General features: G+C 41.5%; 1 long non-coding RNA gene across 2 annotated transcripts; it reads left to right on the forward strand.

Moving 5' to 3' along the window:
- The first annotated feature begins 1,031 nt into the window (after window positions 1-1,031).
- On the forward strand, window positions 1,032-21,095 carry LOC133382219 (uncharacterized). 2 transcript variants are annotated; one of them, XR_009761854.1, is made up of 4 exons: window positions 1,032-1,107; window positions 16,357-16,541; window positions 17,261-17,325; window positions 19,977-21,095. It is a non-coding gene; the product is annotated as an uncharacterized LOC133382219 (long non-coding RNA). The 2 variants fall into 2 exon arrangements; XR_009761853.1 differs by lacking the exon at window positions 1,032-1,107 and adding an exon at window positions 1,128-1,249.
- Window positions 21,096-25,777: the final 4,682 nt, after the last annotated feature.

The following is a 25,777-nucleotide window of genomic DNA, read 5'->3' on the forward strand; positions in this document are numbered from 1 at the left end:
ATTTTTTAATGCTAAAACAATGATTCCTTCCCTCTATTTCTTAGTATAATTGCTTCTGATTTCCTTAATCACATGTCCAATTGTTTCTTTTCCATGATTTATCTTACTTCTTAGGGGTTTACCTTGCTCACACCACTCCAGTTACAATACTGCTTTTAAAACAACTTACTTGACTGCCATCCTATATCCACTTATGTGGAAGGAAGCCCCACTGAACTTAGTGGGACTTATTTCTGAGTAGATATACATAGAATTGCACTGATGATTGCTTGCTCTATTCCTTACTACATTGTAAATACTACATTGTGTGTATTTACTTTCAAAGATATTCATGGCCTTGATCCTTGCTATATTCTGCCTTTCCTTCTGAGCTCTCTTTTCCTTCATTTGCAGCTCAAATGCATATTGTTTACTTGGAAGTCTTGTTGAGTTCAATGAGGATTACTCCCAGGGAAGTAGGTACAGGATTACAGCCCAATCAAATGTAAATCTATTCAGAAGTAAATCCCATTGAGTTCAAGGGAATTACTATCAGGTAAGTGTGTACAGTTAAGTCCTTGTTTTGTAGTCCCCCAATCTCTTATCCTAATGTCTTCTGATCTCTAAAACTGGAGTTCTGCAAACTGGCAGCTGTTGCACCAAGAGTATGGGGGTGCAGTCAGACTGCAGGTCCAGCACTGGGGGGGGGGGAGGAAGAAGAAGAAACTCTAGTTGAAATGAGATTTATTCCAGACTCTGGTGCTGTTAAAAAGTATCCCTCAATGAAGGATTTGTTCCAAAACATGTTAGGCCTGGAATAAATCTTATTTCTAGCATCTGAAGTTTTTCTCATTTTTTCCTTGTTCAGCAGCGCTACCAGCTTTGTTGGTAGTTTAGTCTTTGGCCTATTACAAGAAGGAATCCCTAGAAGCCTACATGCATATCCAGCTACAACTAATTTTTATTGTTTTCTAATAAATAGTAACCCGGTGTGTTTTTGCAGTGGGATGCCTTGGGATGTCCTGTTACTTTTTTTTTTTTGCAGGAGGTCCCTCTGTTTCTACAGCTAATCAAGCTGCACAATCCTCAAGTGCCAAGACATTTCCTGGTTGCCTTTAATCCAGCAAGGTGAGCAGTCACTACAGCCTACAAGCAGTTAGCATGGATTCCCCTTGCACACTGATTGGCTCCTACCATTTGTTGTTGTGGGAAAGAGAGAACCTGAGAGACAGAAGTTCATATAGAGAGGAGGGTGGACAGCCAAGCCCAGGTACTTGTTTTCTTATGACCACTGCAAGCTCAGGCTGCCAGCCAGCAGCAGGCTTTGGGGGAGTGACTGGGGCTTGCTTTTAAAAAAAGTTGTGAAGGGAAGGATGGAGCACTGGATGGGTCCACTCCTTGCATGCTGAAGATGCTGCTTTCTGCCAGCAAGTGCTTCCTTTCCTTTGCCCAAGGGAGGAGTTTTCTGAAGGGGGGCTTGTTCAAGTAGTGTGTGTGTATGAGAGGGAGCTTTTGTTAAATGGGGACTTACTCCTAAGTCTGCCTGGGATGGCAGCCTTACAGCCCATTCCTGTGCATGCTTACTCAGAAATAAGTCCCATGACGACCAGATCTCATTAATTTATGGGACGAGGTCCAGCCGACGAAGGTGGGACGGATTTTCAACAACAAGCTCTATCTGATAAAGCGAACGTTCATCTTATCTTCTAAGAGAGAACGCACTAACAGGCAAGCACCCTTCTTTCTATATTTTTCTTTTACTTGACTTAAATTGTTGCTGTTTAAAAGAGATTTGCCAGATTGATCGGTTTTTGACATCTCACTGGGGAGCCATAACTTCTCTCTGCTACTCACTAATTAATAGCTTATCTCTGTTTTTGTTGCAAAAAGCTGTCCTGGATTTGCATTCTAAAGATATACACAGAAGAGGGATTTCTATTCCAGATTTTTATTTTGAAGAATATTATATTGTCTGAGACTACTCTCTTTTTGGTCTATTTTATTTTGACGAATCTGTTTCCTGACGACCGCCATTAATTGTTTCGATCCTGGGAACTGCATTTTGTTTACTTAAGCATGGAGAGATAAGGCTGTCTGCTCTGTTTATACTGTGATGTCACCAAGTTTGGAGTATTAACCCAATTGTTGCTGAAATAAGAAGTGGTTTTCCTATATTTTTCTTTTAAAATGGCAATTAAGAAAGTGGCTGAGAATCTGGAAATAACTATGTTTCAGAAAATAATGGATGAGATTGAGATAACGAAACAAAACCTGCGACAGGGTTGTAAGGAGCTGAAAATTGAATTGAGTAAAATGAAGCAGGAGATTAAAGATATAGGGGTCCCTGTGAGAGAGGTGACCCTGGAGATTGGAACAAACGTGGAACAGGAAAAAGATTTGGAGTCTATGGACTTTAGAAACAAAATCTATTGTTTGGAGACACAGGAGATTAAAGACATAGGGGTCCTTGTGAGAGAGGAGACCCTGGAGACTGGAACAGGGGTCCCTGTGAGAGAGGAGACCCTGGAGACTGGAACAGGGGTCCCTGTGAGAGAGGAGATCCCGGAGATTGGAACAAACGTGGAACAGGAACAAGATTTGGAGTCTATGGACTTTAGAAATAAAATCTATTGTTTGGAACTCAATGTTATCTCTGAAGAAATTAATGAAGATTCTAGAGATAAAGTTATCAATGGCATGGATAATCTTCTGGACTGGAATGATGTGATGGAGCCCAATATAGAGAAAATCTATGGAATTAACTGCAGCCATGTGACAATGGAAAAACTTTCAAGAGATGACCCAGTGTATTTTGAAAAAAAGAACAGAGATATGATTTTACAGCAGTATTTCAGCAACCTATTCAGAATGGATGGCAAGAAAATATTTGGGATAGAGGTAATTCCCATCAGACTCTTACTATATGACTATGGCTTTGACAGCAAGATTATTATGGAATACTGATAATGGAAGATTGGATACTGAAATTACTGGACTTAACAAGACTACTGAAGATGGAAGATGGAAAATGGAACTAATAGGGATAATAGAACAATGGCTACTGAAATTACTGAACCTAACAGATTCTGATGTGATGGATTAATTGAAATGTTTATTTTGACTATGGTTATGACAATAAGATTATCATAATTAGTAATGAGATGGATTAATCGATATGCTTATCTGGAAAAAAAAATTGATAGATATATTTCTTAAAGAATTGAAACCTCTCTTTGACTTTTTGTGGAAAGAATAAAGTAATGTTTATGAGATTTGATGATTAAGTAAGATAACTACTGGAGGAAAGTGATTTTATAATATGACTTAAGAGACAGGATTGTTATATATTATAGACTTATAACTGATTTGATCTTTGACAAATGGGAAGTCAATATTTTACTCTTTATTTTTTATTTTTGTTTTTTTTTTCTTTTTTTCTTTTTGTTTAACTATTTTTGATTTTGTTTTTTGTCTTTGAATGTTTTATGATTTCGTCTTGTATGTTTTATGAAAATCTGAATAAAAATTATTGAAAAAAAAAAAAAAAGAAATAAGTCCCATGCGATCAGTGGGGCTTACTACCAGGTAAGTGTGTAACTCAATAACAGCTGTAGGAAGTAGGCTTGCCAGGTTCCTGGCCTGATCCTGATCCTGTATCCTTAGGAGAAGAAAAAGTCAGCCAAGTGCAGGTGTTCTTGCAACACTGTAATGAGAAAAACCACAAGGTGGAATTCTCCCTTCCCCCTGCACAACTTTTAAAGATACAGAAGACTTCTTGGAGGCCAGGCCTGACACTCATTCATTGGCGATCACTCATGGCCGAGTAAAATTGTCTTCCCAGATAAGGTCTTTAACGGTGGGTCCATAAGTGACTGTGGAGGCCAATTCTGGATCCACACAGCCTCCCACAGTGAGGACATAGGTTTCCAGATGGAAGATGGTCATGATGAGGATTTGCTTCACGTGCCTTCCGTTTAGCTCGTTTGTCCCTTTCGCCCTGTACTTGTGCCTCTTCAAAGTCCATAGCACCTTTGATAATGGCCAACCTCCAACTTCCCACTGGCGTGGAAATCACATATCGAACAGTTGGAAAGTTTTTTAATCTCCGTAGGCTGAAAGCAAAAAGTAAGGTAATTGCAACCTGTCATAGAACTTCAATATGCCAATGATAATGTAGTTTCTGCACATTCAGAGGAAGATCTTCAAACTATCCTAAATGTCTTTGCAGAAGCATATGAAAAGCTTGGCCTCTCGCTTAACATCAAAAAAACCAAAGTGCTTCATCAGCAAGTGCCTGACACTATGCTACTGATAGTAACATAAAATACTAACAAGCAAAAGACATCCAAATGATGATTATGTACAGCACAGATAGCACAATGATGTTCATCATGTAATGCAGCCTTTCCCAACTTTTGGGTCCCCAGATGTTGCTGGACCACAATTCCATTATTCCAGACCATTGGCCATGCTGGCTGGGGCTGATGGGAGTTGTAATCCAACAACATCTGGGGACCAAAAGATTGGGAAAGGCTGAGATAATACAAATGTGACAGTAGCCACCCACTCCCACTCCTGAGTCTACTGCTTACTGGTTATGGAAACAAGTCTCTCCTTGCAGGCCTCAAAAGAATCCTGGTTTTTATAAATCTATGTACATGAGGGATGTTTCCAGAAGGGGTGGATGCCTCACAAATGGGTCTTTCAGACCTTAGTTTTCTGTGTGTGCTATTGGCATGTGAGGATCCCATACAAGTGTGGTTTAAGTCTTATGCTTTTCATAGATATTCCACTATTTCTCATACACACCAGTGGGTGCTCCTTCATGGAATGTTTCTCTGCTGTGTGTCCTGACCCCTCCTCTCAATAACTACTCTCCTGCCCCTCACCAGCTTTTCTTGTCGTGGGCATGTGCCTGGGTACTTCTGTACCTGTGTGTGAACACCTTTAATTCCACCCCCCCCGAAATACACAAGAATGTAAGAGCAAATGTTATCAGCTCTTAATTTTCATGTTTGACAATAGGTACCATACAGGCTTGTGCTTTTTGAGCGTGGGGGACAGCCAACATCCATTTTCAGCTGTTCTTTTAAAAAAAATCATGCAGAGGTCTTGTCCAAGACTGGTATTTAACTATACTGAAATTCTGATAAAAAGGTCATATGAAGACCTCTGTATTGAGAAAAAAAATGCCTTATGCATGTATAGGGTTGCCAGGTTCAAGGCCTGAGACTGATCCTGTATCTTTAGGAGAAGAGAAAGTCAGCCAAGTGCAGGTGTTCTTGCAACATTGTAATGGGAAAAACCACAAGGTGGAATTCTCCCTTCCTCCTGCACAACTTTTAAAGATACAGAAGACCTCTTGGAAGCTGGGCCTGGAAATTTACATTAACAAAAAAAATATGCAGAAGTAGTAGTATGGGCTGCATTTTAATAAGAACAACATCTGAAAGGACCTAAAGCATATGTGGAGGTTTTCTGGCAGGGAATTTTAATGGAAATATCAAGAATTGTGACTCAGCTTGTAAACCCCAATCCATCACTTTACATGGTGGTTGATCTTCCCTAATCTCAGATTTTAAATACCAGCTTGCTGTATGTATCAGTCCCTCCTGCCATGATGCTGATCCCTCAGTTTATCTAGCACAACCCATTTTGACTCCTCTAATACAACCCGTCATCTCCAGACTGCCTACTGAGATCCAGTTTCTTTCTGGCTCCTGGAGATGTAGAGCTAGTCTCCTGAGTTTGTGTTTGTGTGTGTGCGTGTGTTATGTGCCTTCAAGTCGATTTTGACTTACAGCGATCCTATGAATCAATGACCTCCAATAGCATCTGTTGTAAACAACTCTGTTCAGATCTTGTAAATTCAAGTCTGTGGCTTTCTTCATGGAATCAATCCATCTCTTGTTGGGTCTTCCTCTTTTTCTACTCCCTTCTGTTTTTCCCAGCGTTATGGTCCTTTCTAGTGAATCATGTCTTTTCATTATGTGTCCAAAGTATGATCACCTCAGTTTCATCATTTTAGCTTCTAGTGACAGTTCTGGTTTAATTTGTTCTGACACCCAATTATTTGTCTTTTTCACAGTCCATGGTAACTGCAAAGCTCTCCTCCAACACCACATTTCAAATGAGTTGATTTTTCTCTTATCCGTTTTTTTCACTGTCCAACTTTCATATCCATACATAGAGATTGGGAATACCATGGTCTGAATGATCCTGACTTTGGTGTTCAGTGATACATCTTTGCATTTGAGGACCTTTTCTAGTTCTCTCATACCTGTCCTCCCCAGTCCTAGCCTTCTTCTGATTTCTTGACTATTGTCTCCGTTTTGGTTAATGACTGTGCCGAGGTATTGATAATCCTTGACAAGTTCAATGTCCTCATTGTCAACTTTAAAGTTACATAAATCTTCTGTTGTCATTACTTTAGTCTTTTTAACATTCAGCTGTAGTCCTGCTTTTGTGCTTTCCTCTTTAACTTTCATCAGCATTCATTTCAAATCATTATTGGTTTCTGCTAAGAGTATGGTATCGTCTGCATATCTTAAATTATTGATGTTTCTCCCTCTAATTTTCACACTTCCTTCATCTTGGTCCAATCCTGCTTTCCGTATGATATGTTCTGCATATAGATTAAACAAACAGGGTGACAAAATACACCGCTGTCTCACACCCTTTTTGATTGGGAACCAATCGGTTTCTCCATATTATGTCCTTACAGTAGCCTCTTGTCCAGAGTACAGATTGCGCATCAGGACAATCAGATGCTGTGGTACCCGCATTTCTTTTAAAGCATTCTATAGTTTTTCATGATCACAGTCTTTCCTGTAATCTATAAAGCACCTGGTTGGCCACTGTGAGAACAGGATGCTGGACTAGATGGGCCACTGGCCTGACCCAGCAGGCTCTTCTTATGTTCTTATGTGATTTTCTTCTGAAATTCCTTGCTCCGTTCCATTATCCAACATATATTTGCGATATCTCTGGTGCCTCTTCCCTTTCTAAATCCAGCTTGGATGTCTGGCCTTTCTCGCTCAATATATGGTAAGAGCCTTTGTTGTAGAATCTTGAGCATTACTTTAAGGGTAGGGAATTCCACCCGGTAGGTGCCACCACACTAAAGTTCCGTTTCCTATGTTGTGAGGAACTGGCATCCTGATAAGATAGTATCTGCAGGAGGCTCTCACCTGCAGAGCGCAGTGATCGACTGGGTATATAAGGGATAAGATGGTCTTTCAGGTATCCTGGTCCCAAGCTGTATAGGGCTTTGTACACCAAAACTAGAACCTTGAACTTGGCCCAGTAGCAAATGGGCAGCCAGTGCAATTCTTTCAGCAGCGGGGTGACATGTTGGCGATACCCTGCCCCAATGAGCAGTCTCGCCACCACATTTTGCACCAGCTGCAGCTTCCGGACCAATCTCAAGGGCAGCCCAACATAGAGCACATTATAATGATCCAGCCTGGAGATTACCAGTAAATGGACAACAGTGGTCAGGCTATCCCGGTCCAGAAACGGCTGCAGCTGTCTTACCAGCCAAAGCTGGTCAAAGACACTCCTAGCCACTGAGGTCACCTGGGCCTCTAGCAACAAAGATGCATCCAGCAGCACCCCCAGACTACAGACCTTCTCTTTCAGAGGGAGTACAACCCAATCCAAAGCAGGCAACTGACCAATTATCTGAACTCGGGAACCACCAACCCACAATGCCTCCATCTTGCTAGGATTCAGACTTAGTTTATTGGCCCTCATTCAGCCCACCACGGAGTCCAGGCAGCGGTCCAGGACTTGCACTGCCTCTCTTGATTCAGATGTTACAGAGAAATAGAGCTGGATATCGTCAGAGTACTGCTGACAATTTGTCTGAAATCTCCTGATGACCACTCCCAAGGGCTTCATATAGATGTTAAATGGCATGGGGGACAAGATGATACGCTGTGGCACCCCACAGCACAACTGCCAGGGGGCTGAAAGAAATCAGCCAGTGCTATTATCTGAAAACGACCTTGGAGATAGGATCGGAACCACTGTAAAACAGTGCCTGCAATACCCAGCTCACCAAGTCGGCCCAGAAGGATACCATGGTCAATGGTATCAAAAGCCGCTAAGAGATCAAGTAAGAATAACAGGGTTGCACTCCCCCTGTCCTTCTCCCAATAAAGGTAATTCATCAGGGCGACCAAGGGCACTTCAGTCTCATAACCAGGCCTGAACCCAGACTGGAATGGGTCAAGAGAATTACAAGTGTACTTGTAATTGCTGTGCCACAAACCTCTCAATCACCTTCCCTAAGAAGGGGGTATTTGCGACCGGTCGGTAATTGTTGCAGACCAGTGGGTCCAGGGTGGGCTTTTTCAGGAGCAGTCAGATCACCACCTCTTTCAGGGTGGCTGGAACCAGCCCCTCCTGCAATGATGTGTTCACCACACCCTGGATCCATTCGGTCATACCCCTTCGGCAAGCTTTAATAAGCCAAGAAGGGCAAGAGTCAAGAGGACATGTTGCTGGCTACATCATCACAAGCACCTTGTCTATGTCTTTCGCAAGAAATTGCAGCAAACGTTGCACTGGACACCTCATTGGGGACCATAGTAGATGTAGAGGGGGCATCAAGACTGCTATGGAGGTGAGCAACTTTACCCTCAAAGTGCCTTGGAAACAATTCAATTTAGACCTCCAAAAGGTCTAAAACTCCATTTCCTGGAGTTGATGTCAACACACCCCTGACAATATGGAAAAGTTTCACTGAATGGCTACCTGAGGATGCGATAGAGGCAGAGAAGTGGGCCTTCTTTGCTACCCTCACTGCCGCACAGTAGGCACAGTTATGATGTTTTACTCATGCCCGATCAGCCTCATAGCACGTCTTTTTGTGCTTTCCTCTTTAACTTCATTCAGCATTTGTTTGGTTTCTGCTAGTAGTATGGTATTGTCTGCATATCTTAAATTACTGATATTTCTCCCCCCAATTTTCATACCTCCTTCATCTTGGTCGAATCCCGCTTTCCATATGATATGTTCTGCGTATAGATTAAATAAATAGGGTGATAAAATACACCCCTGTCTCACACCCTTTCCGATGGGGAACCAATTGGTTTCTCCATATTCTGTCCTTACAGTAGCCTCTTGTCCACAGTATACATTGTGCATCAGGACAATCAGATTCTGTGGCACCCCCATTTCTTTTAAAGCATTCCATAGTTTTTCATGATCTACACAGTCAAAGGCTTTGCTGTAATCTATAAAGCACAAAGTGATTTTCTTCTGAAATTCCTTGCTCCGTTCCATTATCCAACGTATGTTTGCGATATGATTGCTGGTGCCTCTGCCCTTTCTAAATCCAGCTTGGACATCAGGCATTTCTCGCTCCATATATGGTAAGAGCCTTTGTTGTAGAATCTTGAGCATTACTTTACTTGCATAAGATATTAAGGCACAAGTTTGATAATTACTGCGTTCCCTGGGATCCCCTTTCTTTGGAATTAGGATGTATATGGAACGCTTCTAGTCTATGGGCCATTGTTTATTTTTCCATATTTCTTGACAGATTTTTGTCAAAATTTGGACAGATTCATTCTCAGTAGCTTGTAGCAACTGTATCGGTATGCCATTTGTTGCTGGTGATTTGTTTCTTCCAAGTATTTTAAGAGCAGCTTTCACCTCACATTCTAAAATTTCTGGTTCTTCATCATATGGTTCCTCTGTGAATGAATCTGTCATCCTGGCATATCTTTTATAGAGTTCTTCAGTGTATTCCTTCCATCTTCCTTTATTTCATCTGGGTGTTCCCCTGTTGATTATTCAACATCCCTACTCTTGTTTTAAATTTCCCTTTCATTTCTCTAATCTTTTGGAATAGGGCCCTTGTTCTACCCTTTTTGTTGTCCTCTTCTATTTCTATACAATATCTGTTGTATTAGTTCTCTTTGTCCCTATGTAGTAGTCGCTGTATTCTTGCATTTAGGGTTCTGACCATGTTTCTATCTCCTTTTGCTTTTGCTTTCCTTCTCTCTTGAACCATTTTAAGAGTTTCTTCAGTCATCCATTGAGGTCTTTCTCTTTTTTTATCTAGAGGTATTGCCTTTTTGCATTCTTCCCTGATAATGTCTCTGACTTCACTCCATAGTTCTTCTGGTTCTCTATCAGCTAGATTTAAAGCCTCAAATCTGTTCCTTATTTGATCTTTTTATTCTTCTGGGATGTTATTTAACTTGGCATTATGTTTGCTTTGTTCTTCTTCTTTAGCTTTACGCTGATTTTCGATATTACCAGTTCATGATCTGTACTGCAGTCTGCTCCTGGTCTTGTTTTTGCAGAAAGTATGGAACTTCTCCATCTTCTGCTTCCAATTATATAATCAATTTGATTCCTATATTGCCCATTTGGTGATGTCCACATGTACAGTTGTCTTTTTGGTTGTTTGAAGAATGTGTTTGCAAGAGACAAATTATTTGCTTCACAGAATTCTATAAGTCTCTCTTCTGCTTCATTTCTGTCTCCTAAGTCCCATTTCCCCACAATTTCTTGTTCTTCTCTGTTCCCTACTTTTGGATTCCAGTCCCCCATAATTATCAGAACATCCTGTTTTCGTGTGTGATCAATTTCTTCCTGTACTTCTGTGTAAAATCTCTCCATTTCTTCTTCTTCCATGTTTGCCGTTGGAGCATAGACTTGGATGATGGTTACGTTGATAGGTTTCCCATTAAGTCTAATTGATATCACTTGCTCAGACCTTGTGTTATAGCTCCTAATTGCTTTTGCTACATCACTTCTCACTATTAGTGCAACCCTGTTTCTTCTTAATTTCTCATTTCCTGCATAAAATATTGTATAGTTGCCTGATTGAAAGTATCCCATACCCATCCATTTTAATTCACTCACGCCAAGTATTGTAATGTTGATACATTCTGTTTCTTGCTTGACAATTTCTAACTTTCCGTGGTTCATGCTTCTCACATTCCATGTTCCTATTGTGTAAGTTGTACAACTCCAGACTCTTCTTTCGCATCTGTGAACTTCAGCCTCTGGGCTTCCTTTTGGCTTTGACCCAGTTGCATCATTAGTCACAGCGCTACTCATACTTGTCCATTGATCTTCCCCAGTAACTCGATGGGTGCCATCTGACCTGAGGGTCTCATCTTCCAGCACTATCTCCTGAGTTTAGTGAGATACAAATTGTGCTCCCTAATTATTATTGAAGGGGCAATGCATTGGGGATGTAATTAACACATATTTAAATGAGATCCACCACAAGGACCTAAATGTCCAGGATGCAAGGCTAAAACTCTTCTCTTGTTAAGTTCCTCATTAATGCTCATGTTAACTCTTTTTCTCCCATAAAGTCGGGGTAAATATTGGCTAGGTATTCTGCAACTAGAACATTTAGGGTGCAGTCTGCCTCCTAGATACACTAAGCTGAGGCATAGCCGTGGAGGAGGAGGAGGAGGAGGAAGGGTGTTGGTGCCACCAGGCTCTGCCAGCAGAAGTCCCCCCTTGGGCATAGGCATGGTGCCACCAGGGAACTCCACCACCACCTGGATGCAGCCAGGGCCCAGCTGGCTCAGCCGAGACCGGTGGAAGTGGAGCTGGCAGAAGGCCCCCAAAAGGGGCATTCTGGGTGTGTGTTGACAGTGGAACTGAGGAGAGGGGGACTTATGCCACATCCTGAGCCAGTTCAGCTTAGTCCTGTGGTCCTCTGTCCTTGCAGCCGATATGCCAGGAAAAGGGTGGCAGGAGGAAACATGCATTTGTTTCCTTCTGATGTGACTTGCCAGTGCAGCCAGCAGCCTCCCGTCTGAGGGGTTTCTGAAGGGCAGTTGGTGTGGTGGTCCCTTCTGCTGGTTCTGCTGCTGCCTGCTCCACTCCTGCTGGCCGCTCCACTCCTGTTGGCCTTCCCTAAGTTGGATTGCTCTGCCCATTTGTATGTAGAAAAGCTGCAGGTAAAGCATACTGGATGCTCTTGGCCTATCACAATTTTTCAGCTCACTGGATTTATTATTTTGAGGCCAAAACTATGCAACCTAAACAATGACTTATGTTTTACAAGGTCACTGGTCCCTCTAGCTCAAAATTCCTTATTCTGGTGGGCAGTGGCTCTCTAACATCTCAGGAAGAGAACTTTACCTGCTATCAACTATCCTTTTAATTTAATGATGTCAGAGATTGAAGCTGGGACATACTGTAGACAAAGCATGCCAATACCTTGCCACTGAGCTACCACTCCTCCTTTAGATGGAAAGGTGGGAATAGGATACAAATGTGGCAAATACATAGGAAAAAATAAGAACATAAGAAGAGCCTGCTGGACCAGGCCAATGGCCCACCTAGTCCAGCATCCTACTATCACAGTGGCTAACCAGCTGCCCATGGGAAGCCTGCAAGCAGGACCTGAGGTCAGAGCACTCTCTTCTCTTGTGGTTTCCAGCAACTGATATTTGGAAGCATACTAATTCCAACTGTGGAGACAGAGTATAGCCGTTATGGCTAGTAGCCACGGATAATGGCAGGGAGTAGCATCACAACATAATGAAAACCTGGTGTTTTGGGGCCTCTCCAGCCGGTGAAATATTTTTGAGGCTGTCTAGAGCAGCCTTTCCCAACCAGTGTGCCTCCAGATGTTGTTGGACCACAACTCCCATCTTTCCTGACCATTGGCAATGCTGGCTGAGGCTGATGGGAGTTGTGGTCCAACAACATCTGGAGGCACACTGGTTGGGAAAGGCTGCTCTAGAGTATACCCATCCCACATGATGTCAACTCTCTTGGTTTGCTGGCCTCTGAGGTAAGGGAGGTAGATGTCATTCACATAATGCTGAAATGTATGCACAACTCTAGGCTGAAGCTTGTGAACAATGGTTGCTCCATCCAGGAGGACTGCATTGACTGAGGGCAATCGGTGGAGGCTCCGATGTCAGTGGGGCAGTAAATCAGCTCCGTGTTTTAGTCTGTCTGAGGTGCTCAGCAATGCAAACATTTGCTTGTTCATGTGTAGTAAGAAGGCAGCTTATCAGTTCAGATTTTGAGGAGCATGAACAGATGTCACCAGATCCTGAAAGAGATGGTAGATATGGCTGGCTCTCATGCATGAAGAATTCTTGAAGATCACCGCATCTTGTCTGGCATGCTATGTACAATCTACTGAAGAGAGAGCAATCATTTTTCAGTCCTACAAGTTTGGCATCTGCTTTACTTTTCATAGATTTCTTCTGCTTGCTGAATGTGGGGAACTTATTCAAACTGATGGTTTTCATTACACCCTTAGAACACTCTTGCAGCCTTTCCTTTACAAGCTTGTCATATTTCTGTTTCCCATTGACCTCAGTACTCTGGACCACCATCACAACAGCAATATCTGCCACCTGCTTTCATAGAATAGTTGAGTTGGAAGGGGCTGCTAAGGCCATTGAGTCCAACCCCCAGTTCAATGCAGGAATCCAGTTTAAAGCATACCCGACAGGGGACTGTCCGACTGCCTCTTGAATGCCTCCAGTGTTGGAGAGCCCACCACTTACCTAGGTAATTGGTTCCATTGTTGTACTGCTCTAACAGTTAGGAAGTTTCTCCTGATGTTCAGCTGAAATCTGGCTTCCTGTAACTTGAGCCCATTATTCTGTATCCTGCGCTCTGGGATGACTGAGAAAAGATCCTGGTCCTCCTCTATGTGACAACCTTTCAAGTATTTGAAGAGTACTGTCATATCTCCCCTCTTCTCTTCTCAAGGCTAAACATGCCCAGTTCTTTCAGTCTATCTTCATAGGGCTTAGTTTCCAGTCCCCTGATCATCCTTGTTGCCCTTCTCTGAACCTGTTCCAGTTTGTCTGCATCCTTCTTAAAGTGTGGTGTCCAGAACTGGACACAGTACTCAAGATGAGACCCAACCCATGCTGAATAGAGGGGAACAAGTACTTAATGGAATGTGTAAACTATGCTTCTGTTAATGCAGCCTAAAACAGTATTTACCTTTTTTGCAGCCACATCATACTGTTGCTTCATATTCAGCTTCTGATCAATAACAATTCTAAGACTCTTCTAGCATGTAGTATTGCTGGACCAAGTGTCCCCCATTTTATAACTGTGCATTTGGTTTCTTTCTGCTAGGTGTAAAACTTTGCACATCCATTAAATTTCTTTCTGTTGTTTTCAGCCCACTGCTCCAGCCTATCAAGGTCACTTTGAATTTTGTTTCTGTCTTCCAGGGTATTAGCTATCCCTTCCCAATTTTGTGTCATCTGCAAATTTAATAAGCATTCCCTGCACCTCCTTATCCAAGTCATTAATAAAATATTGAATGTTGTACTATCCAGGAGGGAGGCACCCCAAAAGTACTGCAGACAAAAAGAGGGAAAACCTTCAAAGTGCCCAGCCAGCAGAAAGCCAAAAATGAGAACAAAAATTGTTTTATTACTGCCCAACGCATTTTGGGTGGCAAAAAACTGTTATCAAGGGCAATCTAATAGAAGTCTCACTCTGCTGTCTCTTCGGTGTAGCAAACTTCCTCCTTGACCTCCCCTGCCAAACTCCACTGCCAAACTCATGTTAGCTCTCCCTGTTAGCTCACTCTCTGAAAGCTGGCTCAATTGTATATCCTTTGGACTAGCTGAGGCAGCCTCCTCTGCTCAGTTAGGAATCAGGAAACAGAATGAAATTCCCAGAACACACAGCTGCTGAAAGTTGCACTCAGCAGTTATCAGACCATGCCCCTTCAATCGGCAGCTGTCAGGACACACCCCTTCCACTCAAGCTGCTCTGGAGCCCTTCGGCCTTTCCATCTACCCAGCTGAGCACACGGTGACTTAGTACAGACAGCATCCTGGGCTTACTCTAGGTCACTCACCTCTTTGCCTTTGTTTCTTCCTCACTACACCTCCGCTGCCAAACTCTGGTTAGCTCACTCTGTTCGCTCACTCTCTGAGAGCTGGGTCACTTATACGTTCTCTGGACCAGCTGAGGCAGCTTCCTCTGCTCTGCTTGGTTAGAAGTCAGGAAACAGAATGTATGTATATGTTGCACAGATCAGTGATCTCTTCCAAAAATGGATTTCCTTGGCTCTTTAGAAAAGACTCAAAAGATTTTAAGTCTTTTTAAAATTGATCCTGGGCTGATTTGTTGTGCTGGTGATGCTTGTTGCCAGCCAGGATATGGATCAGGTGACACAGATACAAATTTCCAAATGTGGCAAACAATTCTGGGTTGGCCAGGATCCATTTCTCAAAGGATTTAGAATTCTCAGTGAGATTAACTATACCCCTATCCTGTTTTATGAGAGCATTAACCTGTTCATGGGCAATATGGTCTTCTAGCTTTCCTTGCTACAAATGCACCTGATCTAAATTGAGCTGCAATATTGGAATGCGTCTCTTTCAGGTTCACCATGTCCCTAATGTGAATTGAGAGGCAGAGTGCATAGTGGGTGTGACTCAGGGCAAAGAACCATGGCAGTAATCTGCTCATCCCCTCTAGATATTTCCTAAAATCTGCTTGACAAATGGCATGAATGAACTGCAGAACTGTAAGCTCCATCTGCATCACTAAGCTCCAGAACTGATGCTGAGGACAGAGTCTGAACCTTTCTTCATCCCATTTTTAAAGAGTAAAGTGACACAGATCATCACAGTCTTCTCTGTATGCCGCATATACCTTCTTTCACAGGGAATAGAGCAGAGACAGTAATTTGATGAGCATATATTGTGATGTGCGATGCGTTGATCATAGCCTCTGTCTTTCCCTGTGTCATGACTTCAGCCTGAAGAAGAGCATCCATCCACTCATTGCCACCAAGCCAGTGGCCAATTGCTCTAAGGCCAGCCATTTCTGGAAGTAGTCTGCCAAGCATCATAACAAAAATGATATTCACCTTGTGTCTCTGGTCTCAGATATTGTATCTGTTTGGTAGTCGCATAAAGAGAAATGTTATTGGAGGAAAATGGGTATGTCTAAGTTTTCAGTATTATAAAATGTCAAGGAGGCTATTGGCCTCTTGGGAGCAGACTGCACACCACTATTTCTCTCACAAATGTTAAATTTTGAGACCAATCATTCTTGTATCTCAAATAGGACAGAGGAAAAACTGAATGTCTGAGTTTTCAGTATTGTAAAATATCAGGGGGAGGTATTGTACCCCCCCCCGGAGGGAGTCAGAGTGGCACTGCTTCTAAAATAATTCAGGGTCATCTAATGATCAACCATAACAAATGGCTTGCTTTTATCAAAAAGTGCAAGGTTCCTTCCCTTAACCCCTGTACTATGATAGCCCTTCAAATAGAGGACTGTCCTCTCTAAAGTAGGACACTTGGGCACACTATTGTCTTGTTAGACTGGATTGGATTTGCCTTTCATTTTAAAATAAAATGCATGCTATAATAATGTCATTTTTAGGTTGACTTCCTAGTTCAAAAGGTGCTGTCTTCAGTATGGCAGCAAGAGGGCGATGGCGAATAAGGAAATAGAGGATACATGCAGAGAAAGAATAGCCCTATCTGGAGTTGCTGTCTACGCCTATGGTCCAAAGAGTGTCAGGTGCAATGTCACACTACATTGGTCTAAGGGCCAAACTACATCTGGTATGGAAGATATGTGATCACAAACTCTCTCTCTCTCTCTCTCTCTCTCTCTCTCTCTCTCTCACTCTCTCTCTCTCTCTCTCTCTCTCTCTCACACACACACACACAAACCTTTGGCATGTGGCAAACTTCCTCATTTTCACTCTGGGCTTAAAAGGTGTTTATAATAAACCAGTTCTGTGAGTGACTCATAATAATTTCAGGCTATTAGCTATGATTGTTAAATGAAACCTCCACATTCAGAGGCCAGTTGTCAGACAACAAATAATAGTGAAGACTGGTGCATCACACCCTGCTTATGGGATTCCAAGAAGCATTTAGATGATGGCTGCTGGAAACAAGATTTTAAATTAGATTCATCCTGATCTGGTCCAGTTGGGCTTGTCTTCTATTTTTAGACTAAAACTTTTCACACCACTGAAACCCTTATCTTGGAAAATAACTGAAAATTTGGGATCTGAAATTCATGATGAGCCATGCACATATCCAGCACAAGCATATCTTGTACTTGGAGCTAGCAGTGACAATTTGTGATTCCTGTCTTAACTAGTATGTCCATTGCCATTTCAGATGTAATGTGCAATGTGGTAGTGTGAGTGTTGTAAGCACCTTTTATACAGTGTCTAGGAAATCGCTAGTAGTGAGTAATGCAGCTACCTTGAACAACTGCACTATGCCATGCCATTATGAAAAAAAGTGTTAAAATGTTTTTTTTACAGATTGACTGTTCCTATGAACTACCACTCTACATGAAAATGCACATCAAATCCCCTTTTTAAAAAAGGTAAGCAGTAGCAAGGTGTTCCTGTAGTAATGTCTTATAAACATTTTTGCTTTTAAAATGTTTAGCTTTATTTGTATTATTTTGAATGCTATGCACTTCTCCTTTTCAGTGCTGGAATGCAATATGCTCAGATATTTTAAAGGATGAATTGCTCTCTCTCCCTTCCCCCTGTGAAGCAAGGCTATTCTCCATTCATTACTTGAGAACCAGATATTACACTGGATCAAGTGTGAGCATAATACTAAGAATGAAATCTGGGTGGTGTATATGTTTTTGTATCACCTGGAGCAGAGTAGATTTTCTGAGCACTGATAACAGCTTCTAGGAACTGGAATCCAACAAGATAACTAGGTTGTTGCCATAAGAGCCTGGCTTTCAGCAATAGTTAGCAGCCTCACTGTTATCTTCCATCTGGATGGAGGACTTTTATCATTAGGCCTTCTTGGAAAATGAAGATAGTACCAACCTTACAATATATCACATATTTTGGCAATCCACTTCATTTTTAAAACTGCCCAGATTCTTTATTTGCTGTTTCCTGTACTTTATTAATTTCAGTTCTCTCATTTTTATCTCTGCTGCCGTCAGAAGTGTATGTGTATAACACACACACAAACACATACAGAGGCAAAGTTAAAAATACTTATAACTGAATTAGAACTGCAGAACATCTTAGTTCCCTACCACCCCATTTCTGTATCAGTTTATACTTTTTTTAAAAAAAACCCTCTGCATAAAAATCCATACCCATTTTTGTGCACATATCTTCTAATGTATACATTTTCTATGCAGTTTTGCCTAATATGCATATTTTTCAATTCTAGTATATTGCATTTTTGTACATTATTTTCACAAATGTATGCATTTCTGTGTGCACTTTTCTCTAATATACACATTTTTTATGCTTTTTTTGTTGGAAAACCATATCACAAAATTCAGAGAAGTGCAAATTTTGAAGGATAGTTTCACATTTAGTTTTGGGTAGTGTAAATTAGGTAGATTCACATTAAAATGGGTATGGAATAAATTTCTCTCCTATCCCTACCCCATTCTTTCTTATGGTTCTTTATCTTTAAATCAGACTTGGATTGGACAACCCTTCAAACAGAGGATGTCTTCAAATAGAGGACTTGCCTCTGTAAAGTAGGACACCCTGTATGCTTGGCAGGTTAGGGAGGATATCATGCTAACTTGGCCAAGGCCACTATTTTTGTCTTTAAAAGACAGTAATTAAATCCCACGCGCTCCTATGAACTCAATCCTTGTGATTCTTTTGCCTCTGCCAGATTTATGAATATCCAGAGGACTACTGTGCATGTGAAACTACTGGAAGGCAATGTCCTATACAGTGTAAATCTGAAAACCTTTCCTTAACATGAGCTGTGCAAAATAATGCAAGCAAAATGTAATTAAAAATAAATATATGCATAGTGTGCTTTTTGAAAAATCTAGATGCCATTGCAGTTTTGCCACTTGAAGGAAGTGCATGCCCATTAGACATGCCGTTGGAATTTTGTTATGAGAGAGCCGTTGATATAAGAGATGGATGAGAATTCATTGCCCTTTCTTAGAGCTGCATGGCCGCTGCACGCCTGAGAGAAGTGAAGCAACAAATAACTTTTCTAAGTGAGGAAAACTTGCTCAGTCTACACAGGGAAGGGCTATATTAGAGCTCTGGTGTGTGTGTGTGTGTATGTGAAAGAGAGAGAAAGAGAAGTGGGGGTGGGGCAGGCTATTTTTACCTAATCTCTTTGCCGAGTAGAAATTAAGTCTGATGAATCTTTTTTACTAAAGAGGAGTCTGCTTTCTGGAACTGAGCCTAAGGAAGGGTAGTCTCTCTCTCTTAACTGACTGCCTTTTAAGATATGCCTTTCAAGCTCCCCCTCCTCCTTCACTTAGTCCTTTCTAATGTTTCTCCATACTTAATGCTAGCTCAGCTGCAATAGGTAGGCTGTATCTCCCAGGCCTCCACAGCTTGAGGGATGGTGTTATATTCAGCCTCTTTCCTGTCCCCAGGAACTGGATCTGTCATCTAAAAATACCCTCATTTCCTTAAGAAATCAAGGATGCACATTGCCTGAACCTGAGGCCTGCCCACCTCCTGAGTGCCTAGTCCTATCAACACATCCCTCTTTGGCTATGTTCGCACTCTCCCCACCCCACCCCATCCCATCCACCCACAGCCAAGAAACCTAATTCCCCCATAGAAAATTAACTGCTTAAATCTCCTGCAGACCTAAGTAAGGATGAGTTCTTCCAGTCCCTAAAGGGTACAGTTCTCTTGCAACTCAACATACCTCCAATGTTTTTATTAAGGGTGATTGTAGATTCACTGAAATTAATGCACTTGAGTTATAATTATCCATTAATTTCAATGGGACTACTCTGAGTAGGATTAACATTGGCTGCAACCCTAAAAGAACTCAAGTTTGAGAGAATTCTGGACTAAGTATCTGAACATCTTCTGTGTGAGGTATGAGGGTGAGGGATTATGAAGCAGACGTTCCTACTTCTGATGAATCTGGTACTACTGTTATATTTCTTGAAAGGGGAACTTGCATAGGAAGTCTTCTGCATACCTTTAATGGCAAACTGAAAGTGTGGAAGAAGTGACCTTAAAAAACAAACATAATGTGATTTCTCTTTGTCAGCATCATACTTTGATTCAATGCAGATAGTGGAGAAGTGGATGTTCCATTGTGGCCCCTTTACTGAGCAGCATCTCAGCAGAAGGGACCTGACAGCCTGATGGTCCACATGAAGGACTCAAGCATCCTGGAAAATTCCTCGAATTCTTAACACCTGGGATAGTGCTGTTGCTGAATGCCAAAAAAGTAGGAGGTGCAGGGCTCTCAAACTCATTTTTAATCTGAGGAACTGTCAAGGATATGGTGCTCACTTAATAATGCAGCCAAGCATATTGAACTGGACAAATTTGTATTATGAACCAGATAAGTATAGACTTCAGTGACATCAGTAAACAGATTACTGGGTTCAGATTACGTAAACCTTTAAACGAATGCTTTGCCAAGTGGTAATATACTGTGATCCTCAACTAGAGGATGAAGAATTGAAACTGTCACCATATGGACTTGTAAGGTCTGCATATTCATACAGACCATAGGGCAAAATACTGTGCACAGAACTTGAAGTAGGGTCAAAACAATGACGTTGAGCAAAAGCAATAAACTCTACTTTCTGAAGTATTTTTTTAAAAAGTTTTCTTACACCCAGAAGGATTTCCCGAGCTCCTTTTGAGTTTCCTGAAAGAGTTAGATCTGCCGTGCAGTTAGATTCAATGCATGGACATCATGATAGAGGACTTTGCCTTGACATTGGGAAAGAAGGCCCGTTGTCCCTAGTAGACACCAAAAGTTTGTTCTACCCAGTGGAGAAATCTGACACACAAAATCTGATGGGACCAATGTGGGGCATTGGCAATGAAACTGTGTTGTGTATTGGATTCCAAGGCTTAGTGGAAATAGTAGGGTAAAAATATACACAAGGACTTGAGTATATGTCTTAGAAAGCAAGGGCTCATTACAGGCCCCAATGCAAGAAAAGGCTGCATTTTGTATTCACAGATAGGCTCATTTGTGGTTGGCCTGACTTCTGAGAAACAGGTGTTGTGGATTTAGGAACCTCTCATAGGCCACATTGTTTCCTCTGCTCAGGATATCTACCACAGCTTGCCGTATGAAGAGCTGTTACTGAGATGTTGCTTTGAAGGCTTCAGTCCAAAGCTTGATAGCCAACTAGCAAAGAGTCTTGGAGGCAGTATTTCCATATTTGTTTTTTGCCATGTTCTCTGTGACCATCTGTCTGAACAATCCTGCTGTGAAAGGTAGCTGAAGCAGTCATTTCTTGACAGTTGATGTGCATGCTGTACTCCTTATGGCTGTAGACAAGGGTTGCCATGTTCGTGGCCTGAGACTGATCCTATATCTTTAGGAGAAGAGAAAGTCAGCCAAGTGCAGGTGTTCTTGCAACATTGTAATGAGAAAAACCACAAGGTGGAATTCTCCCTTCTCCCTGCACAACTTTTAAAGATACAGAAGACCTCTTAGTTGCCAGGCCTGGCCTCCAAGAGGTCTTCTGTATCTTTAAAAGGTGTGCAGAGGGAAGGGAGAATTCCATCTTGTGGTTTTTCTTATTACAATGTTGCAAGAACACCTGCACTTGGCTGACTTTCTCTTCTCCTAACGATACAGGATCAGTCTCAGGCCTTGAACCTGGCAACCCTACTGTGGACAGTAGAGCTGTGCACTGTATTTGTAGAAATCACAAACCAAATAGGGCCAATTTGGGCCTATTTTATCCTGTCCAAATCAGGTTGAAGCAGCTACAAATCTGTACAGAGCAGATCAGCTAGTCCCGAATCGATTTGTAGACATTTGTACAGATCTGTAGCTCAAAACAGTCTCTAATGAATCCAGACAGGATGTCTCTGAAATGAATCAATTACAACATCATAAAGGAGAGCACCAGGGTGGGGAGAGAGGGAGGAAGACTAGAATGTTGTAGCCTCACCCAACACTCTGAATTCACAGTGTTTGCAAAGAGTGAAGTCTTAAAATGCAGAAATCGTTTGTAAGTTCTGTCTCTTATAAATGTTTGGTGGGGGTTGGGTGGCATTTGGTCAGCTTGTGTATGTTTTCTGTTCTTTCCAAATAAATCCCAGTCCCATCCTTATTTACATTTTTTAAAAGGTTTGTTGTCTGTGCTTTTATTTTATTTTATTCTACTCTGATGGCTAAGAATTGTTATTAAACCTTGTTAGCCTATTTAGCTACAGCTTTCTGGAATTGTTGTTGTTATTTGTTTTGTTTTGTTTTATTTTACAGTTGCTACCCATAAACAATAAGAAGCAGCCAGCTTGTGTGGTTATGTATTTTATTATTATTGTTATAATTATTAGCCAGCCAGCCAAACCTTGTGGGCATATTAGCCCGCATTCTGAGATGATGTTGATGATCATAATGATGATGATTTCTAGTTGCTAACCAGAGTGGATATTATTAATATTAAATAGTATTTTTATTTTTCCCTCACTCACTACTGCTGTTGGTAATCTGCCGCCTATATGACAGTTTTTTTAAAAACATCTTTCTTGGAAAAAGCAAATTTTAAAAGTGGTTAGCATGAAAACCCCTGGAGCTACCCATCTGAAATTTGGCAGGATTAATCACCACTGCAGGAGCCACCATGTCCCCAAATTTCATGTTCCTATGTGCATATTACCTCCATGGTGCTGCCAGCCCCTAAATGCTACTCACGTATGTCTAATATCACAAACCTAATTAAAAAAATGTCATTTTTTCCAAAATGTTGAAGAAAGGAACAAGGGGAACACAGGAGCATGAGAATTGACATGACTGAGCACTTTAAAAAATTGTTTGGAAAAAGCAAACTTTAAAGGTGGGTAGCATGAAAACCCTTGGAGCTACCCACCTGAAATTTGGCAGGGTTAATTCCATATATAGGGACCACCATGTCACCAAATTTAATGTCCCTGTATGAACAAGCAAAGCTATTATGTCTATTTTAAATTTTAAAACATTTAAAATTTTAAAAGTGGCTATTATGAAAATTGCTGGAGCTATCTAACTGTACCTTGGCAAGATTAATCCCTGATATAGCAGCTACAATGTCTCCAAATTTCATGTCTCTAGGTCAAACAACAAGAAAGTGATGGGCGTTTCAGTTTTGCAATGTAAGTCAATAGGATTTCCAGAGATTTGTAATATCCGGATTGTGATCTGGATCCAAATCAGGTCAGATTGGATCCAAATCTGTCCAGACTGGATTGGGCCTGATCTGTATTTACAAATTGGAGTGAGAGGTGCATGCACAGCCCTAAACTGGACAGTTACTAATTGACAGTGAGTCTCACCCCACCCCCAATCCCAGTGTGAGGCATCTGCAGTAAGCAGAAATTATGAAGTGGCGCTGGTGAACAGGTGTGCCTTGGAAACAAATTGGGTTTAAGTTGTCACCAGTAAGGTTTGTGCAATATCTGACCTGGAATGGCTGCCAGTGTGGACTGAGCAGGATGGACTAAACATTCACAAATATTATAACTTGAAAGGGTCAGAACCTGAGACAAGCTTGAAAAATCACAAATGTAGTTGCCATTATCAAAGCCAAAAAGTTGTTATATGATGAACTGGCTGACATGAAGTGGATAGATTATTGATTTTGTCAGTCTTATTGGAGATAAACTGGGGTCTGGTGTGGATCAGGCTGAGGACCATGGCAATGAATTGCATTTGCTGAGTAGATACCTAGCAGGATTTCTTGATGAGAGGGGAAAGGATTATAGCACAGTGGCAGGGCATACACTTTGCAAGTAGAAGGTCTCAAGATTCCAAACCCTGGCATCTTCACTTAATAGAACCATATGACAAGTGATATGAAAGCCCCCTGCCTGAGACCCTGAAGGATTGCTGCCAGTCAGAGTAGACAACAGTGGGACACATGGTCTGACCTGGTATAAGGCAGCTTCCTATGTTCCTAAGATGTAGAGACAAAGTGTAGTATGAGTTCTGCTGTGGAGGAGATTGTGTGTATACAAACAGCTAGTTCTCTGTGTAAGGAAAAGTGTAATTCCTAGATGACCAAGGTAGGCTGCAAAGATTGCCATACATCTATGGTGCTGAGAGAGGCCGAAAGGCAAAATACAATATTGGGAGTAACAGATTGTTATTGTGAACTGGTGGAACATCCTATGCTGTGGACACAGAGAGATGGAAATAAGCATCCTTGAGTTCTACAGAAGTGAATGAGGCCCAGAGTTGAGGAGGGGAAAAAGTTTGCCAGGGAAACCCTCTGGAATTTCTGGGGTATGAAAAGTTTGGAGGATGAGCATGGGCCTCTTTTTGGCAAAGCAAAGTAATGGAAATAAAATCCTATGTGATACTGAGATTTCAAAACTGGTGTGATTGCTACCTTTTGAAGGACCATGTCAACTTCTTAGAATAGTTGTGGGGAACCTTTGACCTTCCAGATGTTGTTGAACGACTACTCACATCATCCCTGGTCATTGGCCACTCCTCAGAATTAGAGAGGAAGTGCAACAACTTCTAAGGGAGGTAGAGCATTGATTCAAAGACATACCCAACACATTGAGATGCCAGTAGTTTCATGTGTGATTGATTCGCAGATGGATTAACTCATTAATTTCAGAGTCCACCTAATTAAGAAGGATTAAAATATTACTTTTCCTCATTATAGAAGACATTGTTGTTTTCTAGACTGTGCTGCTCTAGAGCAATGCCCCTTTTTGTATTGAGACCCCAAGCAATAGATTTTTGCAAGGAAGGCAGCCTCTGTTTTTAATTGAATGTCCAGCTCAGTTCCAAACCACAATTTCTTTAGTAAGAGACCATGGTATTTGTAGAAAATGTTATAATTTAGGGCTAGAGCTGTAAGTCTTTGACGGAGGTAGGGATTCCAGTCCTTTGTGGCTTCTCCATAATGCCTCATCTTCAGATTCCTGAGTCATGGTTTTCAATTCTTGGTTGTGAGGTTTGGATTTATACATCATGTCATATGCTAACACATGAGTTTTTTACACTAGTGGAAAATGTGTGGCAAATAGCAGAATGCTATCTTCTTATTTTGAGGGCAACCCACTCTTTCTCCCTGTCTTCAGTTGCATAGTTATGTCTTCTAAGGGAAGTCTGCGGAATGTATTTTGTGGTTGCTAAGCAACTGGAACCCATCTCTTCCTTCTGTTTGGCATTGTCAAAGTGGCTGACTATGTATGGAATTCAGGTTAATTCACCAATAAGCAAAAAGCCTTGCAGTTTAAGAACGTACCTATAGCCGACAGATATTTCTATGAAACAAGGAAAATTGCGCAGCTATGGTGAATGCACCACAGGAGCAGGAGACCTGACCTCCTCTCTGAGATATTGTACTGCCCTACAATCAGAGCTTGGAAAAGTTACTTTTTTGAACTACAACTCCCATCAGCCCCAGCCAGCATGATGGGAGTTGTAGTTCAAAAAAGTAACTTTTCCAAGCTCTGCCTACAATTGTGTAAAAATGCAAACACAATTTGGGTTGGTCTTTCACAGTCCAATCCACTTCCTGTGTAGCTTGGAAGAATTGGGTAACATGTGCCTCTGAGCATATGGGGAGTGGTGACAACACCTGCCATCTCCAAAGAGGGAGAATTACATTTTTGTATGTTTGTTGGTGTTCTTACTTTGTTTCTTTCCTGGTTTACTACTGGTTCTACAGAGAATCTTACCTAGAAAATTATATTTTTCTCATTATTCATCCTAGAAATCCGTGTCAAATTTATTTTTATTAATTTCAAAGCCTTTTTATTAGTCAATGTCATATAATGGTGAAGACAGCTGTTTATGTTTCAAACAGGAGATTATGTTATATTTCTGTTTTGAGTGCATTAACAGTTGAATCTTGGCCTGCCCAAGATGCATAT

This window comes from Rhineura floridana, chromosome 3 (genome assembly GCF_030035675.1).
Source record: "Rhineura floridana isolate rRhiFlo1 chromosome 3, rRhiFlo1.hap2, whole genome shotgun sequence".
NCBI lineage: Eukaryota > Metazoa > Chordata > Lepidosauria > Squamata > Rhineuridae > Rhineura > Rhineura floridana.